Consider the following 23,112-nt stretch of genomic DNA (forward strand, 5'->3'; position numbering starts at 1 on the left):
TTTAAATATTTTCGGCGAATTTTTTTTTGCATTTTTGAAGAATTTTAAGCTTGACATTGGCCGTGATTTTCGTGGGTTTGAAAAAGCTGTCACACGACCCATATCAAGATGGGTTAAAATTTTTACAGAAAATCAAAAATCCCTATCAAATGTTTTTTTGAGCAGTTTTGAAGAAATCTGGGCTCGAAATCGCTCATAGTTTTTGGGATTTTGAAAAAGCAGTCAAACTATCGAAATAATTTATTATAGTTAAATTTTTTATGGAAAATCAAAAATTTTCATTAGAATTTTTTTTGAGCATTTTGAAGAATTTTCCCTCCGAAATTGCATGGTCATGATTTTAGAGATTTTTGAAAAAATTACCGTCCGAATTATCAAAATGGGGTTGAAATTTTCGCAGAAAATTAAAATTTGCCATCAAAATAGTAAGTATGTACTTGATTCAATTTTTCGATTTCTGGCGAATTTGTGAAAACTTATATTACTCGGGTACCTACGTTCCATTACAAGAATCAAATTGCATAAAATCGAGGAAAAATCGTAAAATTTAGCCAATACTCCACTCTTGACCTATAATAAATCGATTGGTGATGGTCTTGAGCCCTAGAATTTTAAATTGTCTAGTTTTATAAAAAAAAAAATATCAAAGGTCAAAATGAGATTCCACATCTCAACACAAGAAAGTCCAAAAATCAGCCGGAGCCTCTGAACACACTCGAAATCGTCATCAATTTATTCAAGAAGTCAAAAATGAGGTACATCAAATAACTACTCAATAATTCAATTTTACCAAAATTTTGATTTTTCCAGGAAAATTTTCGCCAAATCTAAATTTTAAAAAATTACCACAATTACAAAAATGAAATTCAGTACCTACTCGAAAATTGGCTTAGAGGTACTATGTATTTTTGTATTCACTTTCAAGTTTCAATTTTGTTTACAGTGAAAAATACGTCTTAAACATGGCTCATTAGCTTGTAGCTTGGTCTCAACCAACACCTTTGGCTTAATTGGCTCACAACGGAACCTTGTCAGTTTACTACCTGTAATTTAACTGAAATTTGAGTCTCGTGGTTTACGATTTTTATGAAAACCTCATACCAGCGAATACGTTGCTTCGGTCATTTTCAAAAATTCGCCAAAAATTGAAAAATCAACTTCGGTTTTTGAAAATTTGATTCCGAAATGTGGGTGACATGAGCTTTCAGTGAGCCAAAATCCAGCCAAATCAAAGATAACACTTTGCCAGCATTCTTGAAAAAAAAACAACAACTTTGAATTGCATTTTTAATATACGATAAATTTTTAAAAATTTGAATGCAATTTGAAAACATATTTTTTTCGTATAGGTAGACCATACTTCACACCCTGGACATCGGATCAATTTACGTAGGTAACTAGGTATCGACTAAATCACTCGATGACAATGTACGAGTACCTAGACCTACTCCATGACCTGGAAAAGAAAAGAGACGCAGAAAAACCTCTTCGGCGCGCAAGAGCAGTTATATTGGAAAACGTGTTGTCGTGCTTCGCAGAACTAGCTTCCTCTAGCTGACTGGCATAGGTATATTTTTCCTGAACGCGGCCAATAGTGCTACCGATAATTAAATCTTATATCGATAATAAATACTTATACCCGGTCGAGCACTGCGAACAAGTACTCGTACAATAATTATCTGGCCGTACAAATGAATTTCTTAAGGCATATTGAATAATGTCGGACAACTTCTTGGTATGTAATGTTATTAACCCAATAATCCTGCCACGGTATAAATCAAGCCCAAGACGGCCATTCCGTCTTATGCATATACGAGTACATCGTACCTCCAACTACCAATACCTTACCTATGCCTGGTACGAGTATAAGTAGTAGTATGCCTATGCTACAAACAACTCTGCTCTGTTGTCTATATACTTACATACTAGTAACTTGTATAGGTGTATTGTGTACGTACTACGTAGACGTACGAGTACATATAAATTCGATCCGTCGTCGTCTGGTTCGTACGGGTTACTGTATCATCTACTCGAGTCCATCTGTACTTCAGACTTTACTATGTAGTATGTAGTGTTCTACTTCTTCCAATGCTCCATCGTGTCAGTTGGACTCTTAGGTCTACCAGCTCTTTCGATTCGATGCTCAAATTCAAGTCAAAGTTTACAAAGAACATTATGAAAGAGCTAATTATGCCTACCTAATAAAATGCAGACTTCCTAAATTTGAAAAGTTTTTACTAGATACGAGTATTTCTCTATTTCAACTCGGGCAAAAATTCAGAACTGGAAAAAACAATGACAAACTTGACATTCTCTTTGGACCTCCTGATTGTATGACTGTACATATCCAAATTGGTAGTAATTTTTCACTGGATCATTTGATCACCCCAAAATGAGACTTTCGATTCGAATACGATGAAATCTAGTTTTCAAGTGTTTTTACAAAGACAAATTCTACACTTATAAATTGACTCGTAATTTGGATTTTAATTATACCTTACTAGTGAAAAAGCAGCGGGTAGTTCCGAAAGTTGAGAAATGCTCCGTCGTGTGCGCTTCTTCGCGGCGCGGCTTAATTTATTTGATCGCTTACGTTTCCAATACTATAACATATTCCAAATGAATTATTTCTTTTCACACACTGCACCGCACGTTCCAATCCGATCGCCATCACTGTTTATGTCTCTGTTTTTTCTATCTCTTATGGCGAGTAATATATTCGTTTAAACGAGATAATAACTCGGAAAAATTTTAATCTTTCACCTTTGCGGGTTAACCGACGGCTGTATTCACGAGATCATGACCGTTAAAGGTCACACAATTACCGTCAATTTATACGCGTAAATCATTCGTTAACTCTTTTCACTCCTACTTTGTTCATCGGGCAACTCCAACTCGTGTCGAGCAACGCTGCGCCAGTCAGCATCTTTTTCTAGTATGACATCTCCGAGTCAAACTGGCGATAATCACTGAACCAGTTGATGTAGGTAAAGTACAAGTACACGCGAATACGCTGCTTGCTCCGCTCATCGCCTTGTAAATAGGCTCGTTGACTCGATCTGCGTAATCTACGCGATAATTTCGCTCCTTAAATTTCACCATCGACTAAAACGCCACCGTGTGCCGATGAATCGACAAAATTCTACATTCGTATAACTAGTAACTACCTACCTACAGAAATCGCTTGTTTAAACCAGTGACAAAAACATGACCAAATCTACGCTAAGTCACTGCGAGGCCTACTACGTCACAAAATATAGCCGTTTTAAGAATAAACAAACCTAGTGCCAACGACCCTTTGCTCGCTAAATGCGAACACGACTTATTCTAAATAAAGATATCCATTACATACTCGGAATAGAAAAGTCACGGATTCTTCATCGTACATCGTATCCCATCATTCGTACACTCGGCACTCGGCACTCGTACCTCTACCAACTCGACAGTCGACAGAGCAAAATAATCGACATGTTTCACGTCACTTGTACTCGAATTGACACCGTTTATAATTACCCACCTCTACTCGTCCAAGTAACGAAATATTTGCCGTTTTTTTATATCATCACACGTTATCAAACTGATCGTAATTTATAAAAAAAAATTCCCTCCAAGACGAATATAACGAATAATTAAATCGAACAAAAGTTATATTGTTATGCAAAAATGAAGAAAAAGTACTCGTACAATGACAACATTACACCGCCATCCCACATCGCATCGGTACCACGTCCGTTCTATATTATTCCTTTCGTCATCGTATCGTATTCTTACGGTTATACGAAGAGGATATACAAAATATAGGTGCGAAATTATTATCTACAGGTTTTTTGAGTGCGGGGGGGGGAGTTCCGTAAATATGTGATAATCGAGCCGAACTCGGAATATTTTTCGGTTTGTTTAATAAATTTCATTTTTTGATCAATTTTATAATTAGGTAATTAGGTAGATATTTTGTTCGATATCTGTTGGCTGAAAAATGATGTTTTCAACACGTTGCGAGTTGCGATACAATAATTAGTAGCTTATGAGACAAACCATTCCGTTACTTTCGTGGCTCTTGAGACAATCAAAGGTAGATACACCGCGACCAATTTTATTCATTATAGTACTATGGGTTAGTACCATACAGTTTATTCAAAAAAAATCTTCACATCGAAATGTGACAATGTGACCCATTAATTAAATTTCAAGTTTTTCTGAGAAATTTTTTCCAGGACCTTCTGCGAAATATTTTTCACCTCCTGCTCACCACAATCTCTCTCAGAAATATTCCCAACAAAAAATTGAAACAGTATTGAAGTTCAGAAGATTTATCATTTCTGAAACGGGGGAAATATTTTGGAACACAATGCTGCCAATTTCTCGTTCATTACTGCCAATTGAAAAAAAAAACAAAAAAAAACAGAAAAAATTTAATAAGTTTTTGGCTACTTTTCTTGACTTTTTTTTTGGTTGAAATTGACACGAATTTGCCCAAAAATGAGCGTTTTGCGAATTTTTATACCGCTCAGTGGAACCCTGAAAATGGTTTTGGATTTTGCCAGCAATGTCCTGGTCAGCACAGAATTTCAAATTGGAACTGGGTAATTTTTCCAAACACAGGTTGAGTAAGGAATAAAGCGAAAAAACGACGATTTTTTTAAAAATATTCCCTCCGCGAGGACTTGTAATGTCCTCTCCAGGGGCATCTTCGGAGCTAAAATTTTCTATGAAAAACTTTCACCTCAGAATGAAGGTTTTCATTAAATGTGGTCAAAATCCTTCAACATTTTTTTTTTTTTTGCGATCCACTCTAATATCTCTTCACTTCATTAAACATAAAATAACAAAATCAGAACTTTGTAAAATGAAAGTAACATCCATTCATTCTGATGTTTTTTGCTATGAAAAGCAAACAAAACGTTCAAGAATTCTGCTTAATTAGAACTAAGGAAAGTTCGCGGTCGGCCAAGTAATCTTTATTCTATGTATAATGAAAATATCAAAAAGCAATTCAATTTTAACATTTTTTCCCTATTCAGAATTTTTTTTTATTTATTAATATGCAATAAATTTTCAATGTTGTGGCTTTTTTTCTCACAAGCAAGGGAACTACATACTTTTAGATCGAACGAAGAAAAATTAAAATAGTCTTCACAAGTACACCACTAAATCAAATTTCAAGAATTGAAAGTCATTATTTGATTTTTGGTGCATTTTTTTGAAAATTCAAAAAGTCTATTTTTATGATGACAAAAAAATAAAAATTTGATAAAATTGCGTTAGAATGCTGAAATTGGGTTCATGTCTGATTTTTGATTTTTCAAATCGGTTGATGATATTTTTAAGCCGTTCTGGAGCCACCAGCGGACTATTTGATCTTCCAGTTTTGCAAAAATTGCCATAAAAAAGGTCAAAATGAAAAATTCAATATTTTTCACAACTAGAAAGTCTAAAAATCCACTGAAGGGTTTAAAAAGTCAAAACCATCACCAGTCAATTTGAGCCTTTTTCATGAACGGAGCAGTTGAAAACAGTTAGCTCAGAACTTGAGTTGTTTGTAGTTCTGAGAGCTATATTTCTAAAATTCTAGAAGTTTTGAAAAAAAAACAACCCGAAGAGCTCATAAATGGAAACTTGTTCAGCAATGTCTGAGAATAAAATAATCAATTCTATCCTAATAGTGATGAGTTATCATAATAAACTCGCATATCAATTTTGAAAGTTTTTGTTGAATTTTGTTTTCAATTTTATGAAAAAATAACAACAAAACCGCATTAAACATCAGCTGCGCACGCGGAATCCGCATCACATTTGCACACATAAATTATTATGGAATACCTACGACAACTCTGCATAAGTAATTCATCTTCGTATACGGTATCTTACATAATAAAGGTCATATCGCCATGTCCAAACAATTACGCGATATGAAGAAAAACACAACACAGATACAAATATCATTCAATAGGAAGTATATGTCTCTTAACTGTAACTTCCAACATTCTTTACTCGACGATAAGAAAGAAAAAACTGCACACATTGTGCAACACTTCGTATAGGTATCTCTCACTTCTCGACTCTCGTGCTCTATTTTTACTCGACTTTTTGCTTCCAAGTTTACATCTCGTACTTCTTTTTTACAACTTAGAACGAACGTACCACGTAGGACGTACTTGTATGTACATATGGTAACACCTGTCGTTCAATCATAAAAACCCTTTTTTTCAATACACATCCTCCAAAGAAACCAACACCATCATCGACTCGAACATGATGAAAAAATACAATACATACGTTTGACCCGAAGCTAAAACTACGTACGTGTAATTTTCATCTCCTAAAAAAACACAACCGAGTTGTTTTTTTCCATCATTATATTTCGCCAGTTGGAAATTATTCGACGCTGCTGCCTCACTCGGTTGGAATTAAGTTCGCTCCAAATTCCACGCGCAACTTGCTAACAATCGTTTGCTCGTTTCCTCGCCTTATATAAATCCCAACGACATAATATTGTTTATAATGCCCTACCTGTAACATATAAAAAAACACACATTCGCGGTTAATTACACAATAATTATCATTACAATGAAGCGCAACAAAAAAAATACACCAGAATACAGATATACCTATAGGTACAGATTGCATCAGCAAACCATATAACGTAATACACATGGGTAGGACAAATTGACGTAGTGAACTATTTCCTCATACGGCAATACCGGACATGGACGATGGACATTGCGCTGAATTTCACCAAATTCACCTCAAAAAGGGTATATCTTATGGGTGTACCAAATGGCAACAGAAGGAAGCAAAATCATGCACATGCCATGTTTGGATCGAGGTGGAAAAAAAAAATAAATACCGTACGTAAATAAGGTATACGCGAGCTTTATATACGAAACAACGTCAAAATAATACGAACACGCGAATTTATGGGATGATCTTATGTCTCCGAAGCATTCAACTTTCCGCATACGGGCAAATAGCTTGGTATAAGGACTAATTTGTAGGTACAGGATTTACGAGCGTAACATATTCGAGCTACACGAGCATTATTGTACCTTGTAGCTTGTATTATGGGTAGTTGGGTACCTACGATTTACTTACTCGTACGCTCGTATACCGTACAGATATACATACGTAGAAGAGACGTACTTTACTTACGTACACGCCAAAGCCAAAACCGTAGGTCGATTTATGCACCGGTCGTTGTCATGTACCCACCTACTAATACGGCCGATAAATGCAGGTTACAAGGCTTTTTCACCTTCGAACTTGGATCTAACAAGTGCATAGCTGGAGCGAACGCTCTCATATATCAAAATGCTAACTAGCTCTCTCGACGGACGCAGCAAACCCCCAATAGTGCTTTCTTCGCCGGGCAATTACGGTCGTAAACAAGCCGTACAGCTTCTGCCAACTTTACACAGTTTTATTTCTTTCCCCCTTCGGTTTCTTGTGGTACTTCTACCTATCCTATTCATCCTATAGGCACACTCTGGACCGCGAATAATTTACCTATAGCCTATTTAACTCGGTCACTTCCGCTATAGGCTATATTCTCGATACTACGAGAATTAACGCAGAACACAGCTCGAGCCTCATGCTCGAGCTCATTGCCATCTCGATCGTAATTTATATGGCAATCTACGTAATCGGCCTTTAAGTTTACACCGTTGTACACGCAGCTGGGAACCTAAACCGAGGCGCGAGATTCTATAAAATCGTACTTTTATCTGCGCAAAACTGGTTCGAAAAACTTTAGATTTTATCGATTCATTTCAATTCCAATATTGCGCGCACATGGCATCGCATAGCTAGATAGGGAATGCCGAGGAACGCAGCATGTGAGCGTATAAAACACTAGGTTATCTAACTAACTCTAAGAAGAACTCCTATATCGCGTAATTTTTCATCATTAGTTACACTACATATGATACAAGAACAAGAGGGTGTCCTATTGAGAGACTCTACCATATGTTGGATTTGGGTAAAATTTAGGAACGAAAAACCTCGCGTGATTTGAGTTCCAATCACGAAAAAGCATAGCTAGGTAAGAGAAGAGGAAAGCTTTCAGCTAGAATTTCAAACGAACAAAGTAACTTGGACTAACACACAAACATTTTTGAACCGGACAAAGTTAGATGGAAGGAGCATGTATAAATATATCAGCAGCCAAAATTTTAGATGCTGAAGTGCATTTTCTAATTTTTGGTGAATGGTGTCGATGGTGAATTAAAAAAAATCAAAGAGCCAAAAATGAGTAAAAAATCAGAACTTCACCAAGTTGACTTAGAAGAAGCTGAAATTCGGAATATACTCTATTTATTCGACCTGCCAAATCGATTGGAAACGGTTTCAATCATTTTAAGCAGTTCTGAAGCCTTCAGAAGATTTTTGAAACTTACAATTTCTACAAAATTTCATCCAAATGAAATTGGAAAGCCAAAATTCACTTTGGGCCTTAATTTTAACAGGCTGCGTCAACCGGAGGAAATCATTTTAATGCCTCTGGAACTTTTTAGAACTGCTGAAAGAACGGTTTCAAACCGTTTTCAATCGATTTGGCGGGTTACGAATGGAGTATATTCCGAATTTCAGTTTTCTATGTAGGTCAATTGGGTGAAATTTGATTTTCAAAAATTCATCAAAAATCAAAAAATGAATCTAAGCACCTGAAATTAATAATAAATGTTATGCCTACATAATATGTATTGATCAGCATGGAAAGTTGTATTTGAGGTGATTTTTCCAATATTTTTGAGCACGAATGCGATGAAGATATACTTCTTATTCTTGAACTCATTCAGCTAATTTTTGGTGCATAAAAAACTGGCGACACTGATTTTCACCATATTTCCAAAAAGTACTTCTATGGGCCCTCGAATTAGAAAAGTTTCAAAATTTGGAATAATTTTAGTTTTTTAGTCATCCACGATCGAAATTTACATAAAAATCCTCGAAATTATAAGCTCCGATACCTTATACTTCCAACTGCACTCAGAGAACTGCAATTTATCCCATTCGTCATTTCTCATTAAAGTCTCAGTATTCGCATAGAAAATATTGAAAAAATCACCCAACTACAAAAAGCTCGGAAGTTTCAACGTGGAATGACCATTTAGCCTTTTGCAAAGAATTCACTTTCAACATTTTGAACGCTGTTGTTGAAGTCGAAAAAATTCGACAGAATTCAGGGTTATTGCCTTCAGGATCAGGCTTATAACATTTGAAAATTCTAGTCATTCAGTTTTCAAAAACACGTGCGTTTCAAAGGATGTACAATGGGGAATTAGGGAGGATGAGGGGTGAAAATCTCCAGTAAAAATTTGAAATGACTAAACTTGCAAATTCAGAAATACATAGGCACCCTCTCCGCATGAAGTTTTATAATTTCCCTACATCTCAAGTAGGTACATAATCATGAGAAACCCCTAATAGAAACACCCTGTATATGTATAAGGAAAAACACTACCGCACATTACCAGCAAAATCCTTCACGGCTCACGCTGCCAAAAGAGTTCAAAAACCCTCCGAAAAAAAATTCAACAAATAGCTTCTCGCATCTACGAATACAATACATAATAAGTGTAGGTAGTATTTTTTCTAGTTTTACAATGCTCTTCATTCGATATAATACGTAATTTTAATTAGCTATTTAAGCGGAGCACGATTACACGGATGAATTATCTACTCGCTGAGTTCTTATAATTAAATTACTCACGCAACCTTGAACATTTATTAACGCGTGTCCATTCATCAAATTGAACAAAAAAAAAGAACATAACCGAAGACAACGCCATCCACGCCGTAGATCAAGATCGAGGCAACTCTTCGAAGAGTCATACGTAGGCACCTATATGTACTACAAAAAGGTGCCAACGTAATCACCCACCAAAGTCAAAATACAATCTTTTTTGCTATTCAGTTACCTACGTCACTCTTGAGTTTTTAAAATCATTTTCAAGCGTTCTATAGGATCTCAACGCCGGATTATTTTGAGTATATAACTGAGTATTAATAAAAGAACATCTTCCTTAATATTCTATTTCCTTCTTTTGTCATATGTAAATGGAAAAACTTATTTCAAAAAATATTTTTCGCTCGCAATCAAAATACGAAGCAAATGAAAAATTGAGCGAGAAAACACTCCTCCCCCGCGCCCTCGACCATACTGCGTACTTACACGGTTAAAAACATTCTTCAACGTAGCCTTTTCGATACCGCGCTCAAAACAAGGAAAAAAGTACACACCGTGTACCTTACCTACCTATAACTATGTTTCTACGAATCAGCGAAAACCGGTTATTAATCACGTGGTATTAAGATCGCGACATGTACTTAAAAACTTTTCACCTACTTTTAAATGGCTTTGGATGGGGCGGGACGACGAGCGGTGGCGCTGCAGTGCATCGCCATCGACGACGATCTTGTTCGATACGTGTTCATTAAGTTGCATACCACAGCGCCGCAAATACGCATTCGATCATTACTCCTCGTAAGTTAACATAGTTTTGCAATGTAGGTACATTGTTTCCAGCATGTGCCGGTATGTTTACTATGATTTGTATGTACGTACTGCGTACGATACATACTCGCATGTGCATTGTGTACAGTACGAGTCCACGTACCTCCCTCTTTCCATCATGTTACCCCAAGTTCCATCTATGCAAAAGTTGGCACTCGGCAGTCGGCACGCAAGCTGATTGTCAACTGACAATGATTTCACTTTTATTGGCGATTTTTGATGATAAATCGACTTAATTGGTGACGGCAATATCTTGTAGGTAATATGTGAAATGCATATTTTATGCTACGTGTTTTCTAATTCGAATGGAAAAAATGGAAGTTATTCTTACACGTAGGGTACCTTGTTTTTCCAGCTTGTATACTCGTAAATGTTATGTTCTCTAATTTATAATTGACTGAAAAAATAAAAATAAAATAACCAGCAGAAAGTTTACCTTACACCGACATTGACATGCAAAATTCTGATTAGAGAGCGTAAGTCTACATAAATAGTTAGGGCAAGAGCATAAATGATACGTTATTTTAATAAGAACTTCGAAAAAATAGGTAAGTATGTACATACAACAATTTACAGAGAAAAAGTACAGTCTAGACACGTGGAAAATTGCACAGAAATTTTTTGCCCAAGTACAATTACCCATTACCTACATCGCAAAAAATTTGTTGCCTTTTGAAGAAGCTGAAAAAATTCAGTATAAAACGGTTAGGTATAGAATATAGATGGAGAAGGGGAAAAGTGGAATGTATCATTAATAATAAACTGATACGGCAAAATGGGAGCCCCATGCAAGCTGACGAATGCAAAACCGACATTTGAATGAAAATGACGAAGATTGAATATCTTTTCTGGTTTTGATTTAAAACATAAATTTGTGATTTAAAAAAAGTTGTAATCTCAAAAAAATCTTCCACATGATGGAAGATCAAGTCTTCGTCCAAAAACTTCATCCCCGAGTCTACTGAATTTTTTTAAATTCATCATCGACTTTGTATCGTGGATTTTCAAAGATGCTGAATAAATTTTTGTCATTATTTCGAGGTCGAAACGTGAAAGAGAGGAAGGAGGGGGAGGGAAAAATTCCAAATTAATTTATCAATCGTGTTGGGCTGTATTCCGTACTATGTATTTCCATTGGTGTTGAAATTTGGGATTTTCGAAGGTGCTGGATGAATTTTTGATAGTTTTTTGAGTCAAAATATTAATAAAGAAAAGAAAAGAAATGAGAGAAATTTACAATGCAGGGAGGAAACAGACTACCGAATCATAGATCCCATGAGCTCATCTCTGTCCCAAATCAAGCATCCCAAAGTAGGAGGCTCGTGGAAAGGAAAAAAATCAAATTTTTTAAATTAGAGATGTTATAACTTCCTCTGAATCAATCTCTGCCATCATCTTCAATCTGAACTAATCGAAAGTCAAAGGACCTGTAGGTACATACGAGTACCCAACTACCCATACCTATCCTTTCTTGTAATTCCCAAATACATATTTATTTAATACACACCAAAATAATGTACATAATATGCAAGAAAATCACCTGCTATTTGAAAAATTAAATTACCAATAATCAACTCGTCTCTCACACTTGAATTCCTGTTCCTGTACCTCGAGCCATTTAAAACGAAAATTACGTAAAATGAATTATCAACCTAACGTACTTCCAACCAAGTTTGTTTGTTTTTTTTTTTTTTACAAAATAATCGGTTTCCGAAACCAAGCGAAAGTAAACATCAAAACTCGACACGATTCCAAACCAAAATATTCGGTAGCTGTATTCAAAATCTGGCACCACCGCCCACTAATTCCCTCAATTTAGAAAGTTCAAACGAAACACATCTCAACGCAACGTGTCTTAATTCATATATTCTCGTCGAAACTAGGTAGCACTTCAAGTCATCACATTTTAATCTCACATTCACGTTATCCACGAGCTATAGAATCACTTACTCTACTAAATAACCCAATTAGTTTTATAAAGGAAAAATAAACCACTCCACTTTCTCGGTAAACTAATTATTAATCTTCCTAAACGACACTTTTTTTAAACGTAGCAGCACAAAACAGTGGTCAATGAATAACCCAATTTAGTAGATCGACAAATAGATTACTCAATTCGGTGAAACCATTTCAATATGTTTTTTTTTTTTTTTTTTTTTCATTCAACGTTTTCAAACATCTGAATCTTTTCTAATTAGTTAATAACCTCGATAAGCGTTTCTGAAATGAAAATTACTCGTTTTTTCCCTTCATCTCCTCCAGAAAGGTACTGGTACACGAATTATAGTATGTATACGAGTAATTGTTTAGAAATGCGAAGGAGAAACATTCGCTTTAAATCATTTTAACATATTCCGGCTTATTTGTTCGTTACGTTCCATTAATTTTTCCCCACAAAGGTTATGATTTCATAAACGCAAAGACACTTATATATGGTACCTACTGTGTTCTCATACGTCTGCTACACCTTCTAAAGCGGTCAATCAACTGTAGGTACGTCGATATATGGAGAAAAATTACGAAAAAAACCACATTATAAAGTCGATGTTACGTTACGAAAAAATAAAAAAAATAAATGTAAAAAAAGGCACCAACGTTTACAAGTTCTCGTAATGATTTGGATTTTGTAAACCAGTTATAGGTAATTAATTACGATAAACGTTTAATCGGTGGGTGTTACCCTGAGGAGGTTATCGCGGTGTAAATAGAAATACATATGCACGAAATTATAGCGAGCTTTATTTACCTGCGTTCTGTTATTTTAAATATAACAACCGCAAATTATCTACAATGAATTTCATCGTGTATCATTACCAATCACGCAGATGGTAAAATAGCCGATTTTAATTAATAACTAATTCACGGCAAGAACCGAGAACCACCGCGATCGGTGGATCGCCGATTGGTGGGTTAATGCCTTCGTCGCGTCGTCAGTTGGCTCCGATCTTTCGCAATAATTTCTTACACATTATTATATAGGGAAAAAAAAGATCCATTCGGTGTAATTATTTCCCAGATATGAGAAAAAGTTTTCATAAACGCATCAACAAGTTCACACAGAACCCTTTTAATAGCTATACTGTGAAGCTATCGCGATAGATACGTAACCTATTGGAAAAATGACCGACGCCAACGATAATTAACTCATAAAGTATTACACATTACAGGATACTTCGTAAAGGGTCGAAATTTGAATACTTTTTTCTTCTAAATTCAGCCCTCCTTCAAAAAATGACAAGTGCATACAAGGCTATATACATGACGTAAACGGTTTTTTTTTTTGAAGATGAAAGGACACAACATTGTAATGATTTGATGGATGGAGATGGAATCAAACAATGAATGGCGATTAGAGACCGTATTCATAGACCCTACATAAGAATCACTTAACTAAGTGGTGAATTTTGATTAAATTTTTCTCGTAAACGAATAAAAATTACATATTTTTTAAGTAATGAATCGATACTTTGGAGTCCGATCTCTCAATTTAATAGTAAAAAAATTTTCAAAAATTCAATCACACCTGGAAATTTTTTTTCAAAATTCACCACACGGCTCTTAATCATATCTTGTTAATCACTTGAAAATCCTTTCCAAAGTAGGTAAGTTTTGGAAAAACCGAAATGTGACTTACAAGTTTCTTCTTTCAGCACCAAGGACATAAATAATTTATGGGTATCAAAAAATCCAAAGAATAACAGAAAAATACACCTCTATCATTTTTAAATTTATGGCCAATTTTTCAGGCTGAAATCTGTTTTTATTCGTATACTTAAGTTTTGTTTATATCACATTTTTGACGATTCGAATCGATTGGTGGTGGTTTCGAGCCATTTTGGAACCTCTTTTAGGATCTTCAATTTGTAAGAAAATTTTCATAAAAAAGATTAAAATATTCGTCGCCTTCGTGGCCATTCCGGTAAATTTAGGAACAAATTTTTAAAATCTGTTTCATGGGTAATTCTCAGAAAAAGGTAAAAATCGTGTACATGGCAAATTTCTCAAAGGTTTTAGCATGAATTTTTTTTTTTTTTCTTGGTCCATTCAAGGATCATCCCCCACACATTTCACATATGGTATTGAAATTTTTAGCCCCTCCTTTCATTGGTGTACATTCGATTTTATACCCCAAATGTCCTTCGACTTGGCTGTCACACACCATGTTTTTGAAAATGAATGTTATAAAGTGTCATGAACTTCATTTTTTTGGGGAAAAATTGGCACGTTCTCATTATCATAGAACACGAAGGTCCATTATTGTGCAAATTGCAATTGGAATAAGTCCATAGGAAGCTGACATTTCACAATTGAAAACTGTCACACACTTTTTGCGCAAATTTTAGAGCAATTTTCAATTATTTTTGGTAGCTTCCCAATCCAATATTTTTTTCTGGTGAGTGGCTGCACTGGTTCACTGTCTTCATAAAAATGTTACCCCGCAATGTTATTCTCATAACCTACGCAATGGCTCGTTCTGATCGTACTTGTCTCTGAAAATATGATATTTCGCAAAATTGGTGTCCTTCGGCTTGCCTTTTTATTTACCCTGATGAACCCGCCAAAAACGATAATTGAGAAAGGGAAGTTATTCTACATGATAAGTACACATTTATTACGTGTTAAAAATCGAATAATGTCCAGTAGGTAAGGCTAGAAACGAAAAAACGTTGAGATTGTCCTTCGGCTTGTCCAGCGCCCATTTGTCCTTCGACTTGGCCAAATTTCAGACAGCTGTACTTTTACCGCGCTAGTCGACATATTACACGATAAAACAAGCAAAATTTGACATTTTCTCCCTCCCCACACCTCACCACTACCCCTACCATAAAAATAAGTCCAGATTCGAACTTTGCGGCCTGAAAAACATAAATTGACATATTACACGATAATATAAGCAAAATTTGACATTTTCCCCCTCTCCACGCCTCCCCCTCCACCTCTACATAAAAAATAACTCCAGATTCGAATTCTACGACCTCGAAAACATATCAATCGACATATTACACATCGATGATGGTCGAATCCTAATTATCGCTGTTTTAGGGGGGCCGGGGTCCACAGTGGGGGGGATTGAATTGAGGCCAACACTAGAACAGGGATCTGGGACACCTATACAAATGATTCCCACTTGAAATTTTCCAAAAAAATAATTTTTATTTTTCACAATTATGCACATCAAAATTGACCTTTTTTCTGAGAATTACCCTCAAATATGTACTTAGTTCAAGACCAAAAATTTTTCCAGCTGCGACTATTTTCGGAAGGAAAATTGAAAAGTCCTCATTTCTCATTTACAAACGCATCAACTAAAAATACTTTTTTTTGTCTCCAAAATAGATTTATGTTTTTTAAAATTGTTTTGTAGTCTCCAACTGATTTTTAATCCTTCAGTGCTCGACCAAAGAATTTTGGGATTTTTCAGTTTTGCACAAATTGCCATTAAAAAAAGGACAAAAATGGAATTCTGACCCTATAAACTCGAATTATTCGTTTCTGTGGCAAATGATTCTTTCAGCTAATATTATTAGTTTCCATTCTGATTTTTCAAACAAAAAATAAACCAAGTTTTAATTTCTAAAGTTCCACCAGAAATCGAAAAATGGAATTCAGTCCCTGAAATTTGACCTAGTGGTATATTAGTTTTTAGTGTGCGTAGCACACTATTGGCTTCGCTTTGAGAAATGAAATTTTATTGGAACTGAATGTTCTCTTAAGCTATCCAACCGTTATTTGTACCTATTGGACACCATTTGAGAATCATTAAGGCGGAGAGAATAGATTAATTTTCATTCAATTCGGATGGGTAATTGCTGAGTAATTGCAATTTTAGTTCATTATTTTAATGCATTAAATTCTAAAAAAGGGAAAAGGGGACTTGTAGAACACCTGCCGTTCATTATACCCTGCTATACCCCCACTCTATTCCATCACCAGCTGTGTTTCATTGTACCCTGTTACACCCCCAGTCTGTTAGCTGTAAATTCCAAGTGGGCGTGGTTTGGTGGGGCGTTTACCAAACAAATATATTATTTGTAGAGGGTATTCGAGGACCACAATTACTCGCCATAGCAGGGAACTTTATGCCCTCGGTCGGAGGCAGCACTGCTTAGCAGCGCGCTCTGGTCGGACTAGTTCCGCCAGAGCAGACAACGGCCGAAACGGACGGCTATATCCGCCTCGCAGTTTTCTGATGGTCGCTTTAGGCAGAAGTTATAAGTTCATTGTTGTTCTTGTACAAAGTTGTAATCGAGTATTGTGCAATAAACCTCTGAAAGGAATATTGTGTTGACTTGTTTACTTTTAGTTAGTGGTGAATCCTTGTCTAAGTGTATACTAGGTAAGTTGGACGTGAGCTTACTCCAACCCATTTGTGGGAGAGTAAGTCTAAGTCAGTGTTTACCACTACATATTTTAATGCCCTAACCCTTGTAGCAAAGTTGTGGCTGAGTGGGTTAGGGCATGTAGGTAGGAATAGGAAATTTAGGGACCCAGGTTCGAATCCCCGTGAGGTAAGTAGGTAGGTGACGGATTTTTCGTAGGAAAATTGGATAGGTAAATGCTTTGGAGTTACTATGTAGTACATGGTAATGGGGCAAAAATAATGCTGAAACTGAGTTATGAATTATGATATCATTTGCTAACTAAAAATTCATTTCATTAATTTTTTGTCTACCTATAACTATAAGTATAAAGTAAGAATTACTTGACATGAATAATTTTTAACTTTTTACTTATAATTTAAAAATTACTTCAAAATGAGAAATTAAACTAATTTTTGTACAATTGAAACATGTAATTTTTATTATCATGATTTAGTAAAAATTATTAAAACAAAATGATTTTTACTATTGGTACCTATAGCAAAATTTATTAAAATGATAAGTTTTACTATACGATTACAGTAAAAATTATTGAATGGGATCTGGTACTTAATTGTGAGTATTTAGTTAAATTTTTTTGTAAAAATTACCCATGTTTTTTTCGTGTAATAGGCAATGCAAATTCTTAACATAGGTATTTTATAAGATTTAATTCTTAATTTAGAATAAAAAGCAACTTCTGAAAATTGGTTTGAAAATTTATAAATTTGAAGACAATGGAAATTCTAAAAAAAATAATATGAAAATTTGTATTTAGAGATGCTGAGAATTCCAAAAATTGATTAAAAGTTCTGTAAGTTGCAGATAATGTGAACTTGAAAATTATATGAAATAAGTATTGTAATATTTATGAAGAAGATGAGAATTCTGAAAAATTGGAGGCAATGTGAATTCCAAAAATTGAGTAAACGTTTTACAATTTGTGGACAATATGAACTTGAAAATTGAATTTGAAATTTTTTAATTTAAAGACAATAAGAATTCTGAAAAATTATTCAAAATTTGACTATTTAGAGGCAATGTGAATTCTAAAAATTGATTGCAAATTTCCTAACTCAGCAGCAATGCAAAATTCTGAAAATTTATTGAAAACTTTATGAAATTGTAGCGATGGGGAATTCGGGAAATCGATTTGAAATTTTGTAAATTTTAAAACAATGCAAACTATGAAAAACAACTAGAAATTTCTTAATTTAGAAGCAATACAAGCTTATAAATTATTCTGAAATACCTATTGTAATTTGGAAAATATGAAAACACTGAAAAACAATTATTATTTTGAAGCAGTGAGAGTTTCAAAAATTCTCATCACTGTGACATGGTTGATTCACTTATGCACTACCTAGATGTAATAACGGTTATAGCTGTAGAAAAGGCAGCTAGCTACGCACACTTTGCAGCTAAGCTTTGCTTAGCTGTCTAGTTTTGATTTGTTTTTTGTTCGATCCAGAAAATTTTCTGCCTGTTGATAAAATATTTTTTTTTCTGAAAGCTAGTGTGATCAATTATCAACTTGAATGGCTTAAGTAGACCTTTTTTTTTCTTCTTCTTATTAATACCTAACAATCATTTTTGGCCAATTTTTCAAAAACCTGATGAGAACCAAAATAGGGTGAAAAAAGAGTAGAAACGTTCTTGTTTTGATCCTCCAGTAAACTAAAAATTTCTGTTCGCAGTTTTTTCTCTTTGTTTCTCAACAGAAATGTATTTAGCACTCTCTCAATTGCTCTTTATGTAGTTCTCATAAAATTTGATCGTTCTTTTGCTTTTTTTGATTTCCATTCTCATTCTGTTCTTCAAATCCATGATCATCGAGCATCAAATTTTGACACTGTGTTACTAAGAGGTTGCATTATGTGTCACATTTTTACATTGATGTCACATAAAGGCCCGCTAGCAATAAGTTTGAATACAGAGTTAATGAAGGACGAAATCACTCACTTATTCTCGTTCATAAAAGTAGATATGTAAGTATTTCAACTAGCATTATATCGGTAATTTGTACTCACCTGAAACAAACAGAAATAAAACAATGGATTAGTTTTTTCAATAAATTATTCCACAATTCAACTATTATTTATAGTTCATCTACTGTACTTATTCAAGTCAGAACTATAATCCTGACAACATGAAAAATAAAAAAAATGGGAGAAATTGACTAAAATTTTTCAACTAATAGGTAATACAATTTTCTCCACTTTTTCTATCTCATTTATGAGAGCCTCTAGATGTACTCTATATTTCTAGAGATTTGATTTAGTATCAGAATAGGAACAGCCCAAACATGCATCTTTCTGATAGAATGAGTTCATCAAACTCATTCATTCAATCGTTCATAGCCATCTCAGCAGCGTCAGAAAATCCGCCCGTCAGACCTTAAATTTCTACGATCGATAACAAAAATTCTGTATTATTGATTAAAAAAAAGGACCATACAATGTGTTTATATATCGAAAATTTCCATCATCTCCTCTTCTTCTGGGTCATCATTGCATAAATAAAGAGTACGATCATCGAGCACTTGATTATCGAGAAGTCCTCTCAATCCCATCATCCATTTTAGCTGTGATTTCTCTCAGGACACCTTGTACATTGGTAGTAAGCTATCTGGGTACTGGATAGTAGGTGCATACCTACCCATTTAATAGTTGCAGCTTAAACGATGCGATTTATTTCGACGCACATAGCGTGTATTACGATTATTATTAGTAGGTGTATTACACAGAACGTTACACCTTATTACGAGAGACCAAGACCAAGAAGCCTTAGGCGTGACGCCGCCGTCCTCGCAACCAAATAACGCTTCCGGCAATCACGAAAAAAAAAACACCAAACATGATCTTTTATTTACCCGATTCGCCATTTACTACCACGTACTCGGTCATCGAACAGTTATACAGGATTTAGCTTATAATGATCGATATCTTTATATGAAGCTGTACGAAGATTAGGCACCTCTCGCATCTCTGCTGAGTGCTGATAAATCGCGGTCGGCCGTGGCCGCCGTCATCGTCGATGCCAATTTCTTATATTTTTTTCCATTATTACTCGGTGTAAAAGATAATAGCTATATTTAGATATTTATTATGAATTTATAGTATCCACGATACACATTGATGCGTACCCAGTACCTACTTTTAGGTTAGGTACACTCATCGTCTCGTGTACACGAACAACATTTCGATTCTTAACCTAACCTGTTCCAAATAAGTGCGACTTTTATATAGGTACATACTTGTACCTACCTATCCTCTTCCGTACACAGACAATCTGTCAAATTCCTTTCTTTCTCTTCCTACTCGGAGTCGGATATAGCTGCGATATTGTATCGAGAATTTAATTGCTATATAATGGACATAGTTACAGCGAGAGGTGACGGGCTGTTGAAAATCATCTTTAAATTTTTCGATGTCACGATTAATACACTTTATCGGCCATTTTCAAATTATACTTACCTACTATTATACATCGTGATAGAACTATATAGGTACTAGGTAAGTATACGCAGCACTCTCCTCCAAACTATTCAATAAACCATCGTATATCGTCATTTATGGTTCGGCTATAGCTTATAATGCGGAAGTCAATCGCCAGCATACACATACGAACGAATTTATGGATTTATTATTATTTAACGCGCCTTTTTCTCTTTATTGACTGCCCTTAGATGTACCGTAAGTATTCCAAACGTTTACTCTTCGAGTGCTAATAGAATAATCGATGCTGCGATTATATCATTCTACACAGTAATATACTTACAGACCTACTGGGACAAATACGAGTATCACCACGCATACACAACCTCGTACTACTCTTTCGAATATCATTCGAGAGATTCGATTGTATTCATTTTTAATGAAGTATCTCTAAAGTTGCCACAGGCGGACCAAACGCGTTAAGTAATGCTTACGGTGGGATTCTGTTTTTCTTTCTTCTTTTTTTCTCCGCTTTTTATCTATCTTTCAATGGTCGCCTAATACAAGTATGTAAGGAATAGGTACCGTATAAGCTTTGGAGATATTAGACATTAGTGTTGAAGAAAGTGACGTATCTAATTAGAAAAATCCTACAAATAGCCGCCAGTATATGTACAGGATAGATATACTATAGGTACGAACAGCATACATATGATGGTATAGGACTAATGATGTCGAAAGTAATTCCATAAGCGACATTTCAAGGGCTACACATCTCGTAATATGTCCCGCGTGTGTAATGTCAAACCATTTACGTAAACGTATACAGATACGATAATCTTTTTGAAAAATTCGTAACTCTTCCTCTTCATCGTCGTCTTCCTAAAGATAAGAAAAGTTGTGATTTTAAAATCAGACAAAGATGAGCACATTATGTCCTCGCAATCAGAAATTCTTCTTTGACAGATTATTATCTGTTCGGCTATACCGAGTGAGGCGAGTTCAAATACCCAGACTTGGTCACAAACCACAGTAATATTTACTGTAGGGCCTACCTATCTAGGCATTTTAAACAATGCCGCATTATTATTATTTTTTTTTGAAGTACCTACTCATACATGCAAGAAGAGCATCGAGTACCTACTACTCTGATCAAAATTTAGGATCCTCGTGGGGAAGTATCAAAATGTTGTGATTACATTTCACTGTTTTCAAATTATTGAGGAAGGGGGTTCAAAAATCCCAACAAAAAAATGGTTTTGAAGGCATTTTTATCTTATGGTCCTCATGAGACCGATGCAATCAAGACAAAAACATTTTCTTGAATTTTTCTCGCTTTGATTTTAGGACCCCTATCCCCAAATTTGTCCTTGAAATCAAAATTGACCCTTTTTTCTGTAAAGTGCCTACTTGCGCTGAGAGCTTTCGATTAAAAGAAAAATCAGCTTTCAAACGGTAATAGAGGCAGAATGAAAATTCGAAAAATTTTCGTCTTCACTCATGTAATGTAATATCTTTTTTCCTCTTTTGGAGGGAGGGGGAAGGATCAAATTTTTTAAAAAAATGTCACATTTCTTTTCGCTTGAAAACAACTCGAGGTAACGTAAATCCCATGAAAAACATATTTTGGGAGGTCCTGCCATCCCTCGGAGTGCAACTGACTGAAAATTTGCCCATGAGCTCAAAAATCATCATTCGATACAATGTTGAACGAGAATCTGGTTCAAAGGTCAAATCACCATGCTCACAGTACCAGGGCCTTTCGAGATTTCTGGCATTCTCTTGAAAAAATTTGGGCTTAAAAATACAATTTTTGGTCATCTATGTCGAAAGAGGTTCTCAAAACTTGTTAGTGGTTAGAATATACGACCCACGTAGAAAAAATATTCTCAGAATTTTAGCTATCCAATCGTACATTTTTTAGATTGAATGACTTTATTTTTCCAACAATTTCGGCCCAAAAATTCACCTTTTCTCAATTTCTGTGTCATATTGTAACTATAGTTACAATATGACATAGAAATAAGATTTTCAGAGTCGTGCCCAATCATCTATTTTGGGATTTAGAGATATTTTGTGTTTTTAAAAAATAGACCTCGTAAACTACTGTCGTCTCCTCCTCTCCTCGTCATACTTGAATGCCAAAATTGGACCTTTGAATGTAATGACAATTCAAATGTGACCAGAAATATGATTTTCTGCAATTCTTAAGGAAAAATTCAAATTCTTGCAGGATCTTCAATTTTTTGTTTGAGCAGCAAAGATTTTTTGGGTCGCTGTCTTATACGTATGATCAGTGTTTTTTGGTTACAAAGTGAACAAAATGAGTAAATAATACGTCAGTCAGTTCTGTAGTAAGCAAATAATATTCGATGAATGAGCCTTGTTTTCGTTTATTATTCAAATGATATACTTCTCGTCAATAACGAAACATATTCATAAAAATCGACAACCACAACGAATGTTTTGTAACGATTTCTACACCGAAGTGGTGCAAATAATATCATATTACTTGTCAGTTGTTGTATGCAAATTAATACCTTAGCTATCACGTGTTGAAAACACTCATTCGGACGTGTTTCCGTTCTTCAATAACCGAATGAGTTTTTATTTATCGTATTCAGCAATTTTATTATTTTTAAAATGCTTCTTTATTCACAGACCTACGCAAATAAAATGTGTTCAGATACATAACATACCTACTATAAGTATGCAGTTTAATTAAAATCTCTTCGCCTCCCGAACACCATAAAGTGTCAGAAAAAAATTCAAGCTCAAGTAAGGAAAGATGGTATTTGATAAA

At 35.0% G+C, this 23,112-nt stretch overlaps 1 protein-coding gene across 4 annotated transcripts in view; it reads right to left on the bottom strand.

Annotated features, from left to right (window-relative positions):
* smash (smallish) overlaps positions 1-23,112 on the bottom strand; it is a 125,910-nt gene that overhangs the window by 22,746 nt on the left and 80,052 nt on the right. The window contains exon 3 of one of the 4 annotated variants that reach the window (XM_065345930.1): positions 6,304-6,510. The exons of the other annotated variants lie outside the window; for them this stretch is intronic. The gene's annotated coding sequence lies outside the window, so the exon portion shown is untranslated. The remainder of the gene's footprint in view (positions 1-6,303; positions 6,511-23,112) is intronic. 4 annotated transcript variants of the gene reach the window in all.

This window comes from Planococcus citri, chromosome 1, assembly GCF_950023065.1.
Source record: "Planococcus citri chromosome 1, ihPlaCitr1.1, whole genome shotgun sequence".
Lineage (NCBI taxonomy): Eukaryota > Metazoa > Arthropoda > Insecta > Hemiptera > Pseudococcidae > Planococcus > Planococcus citri.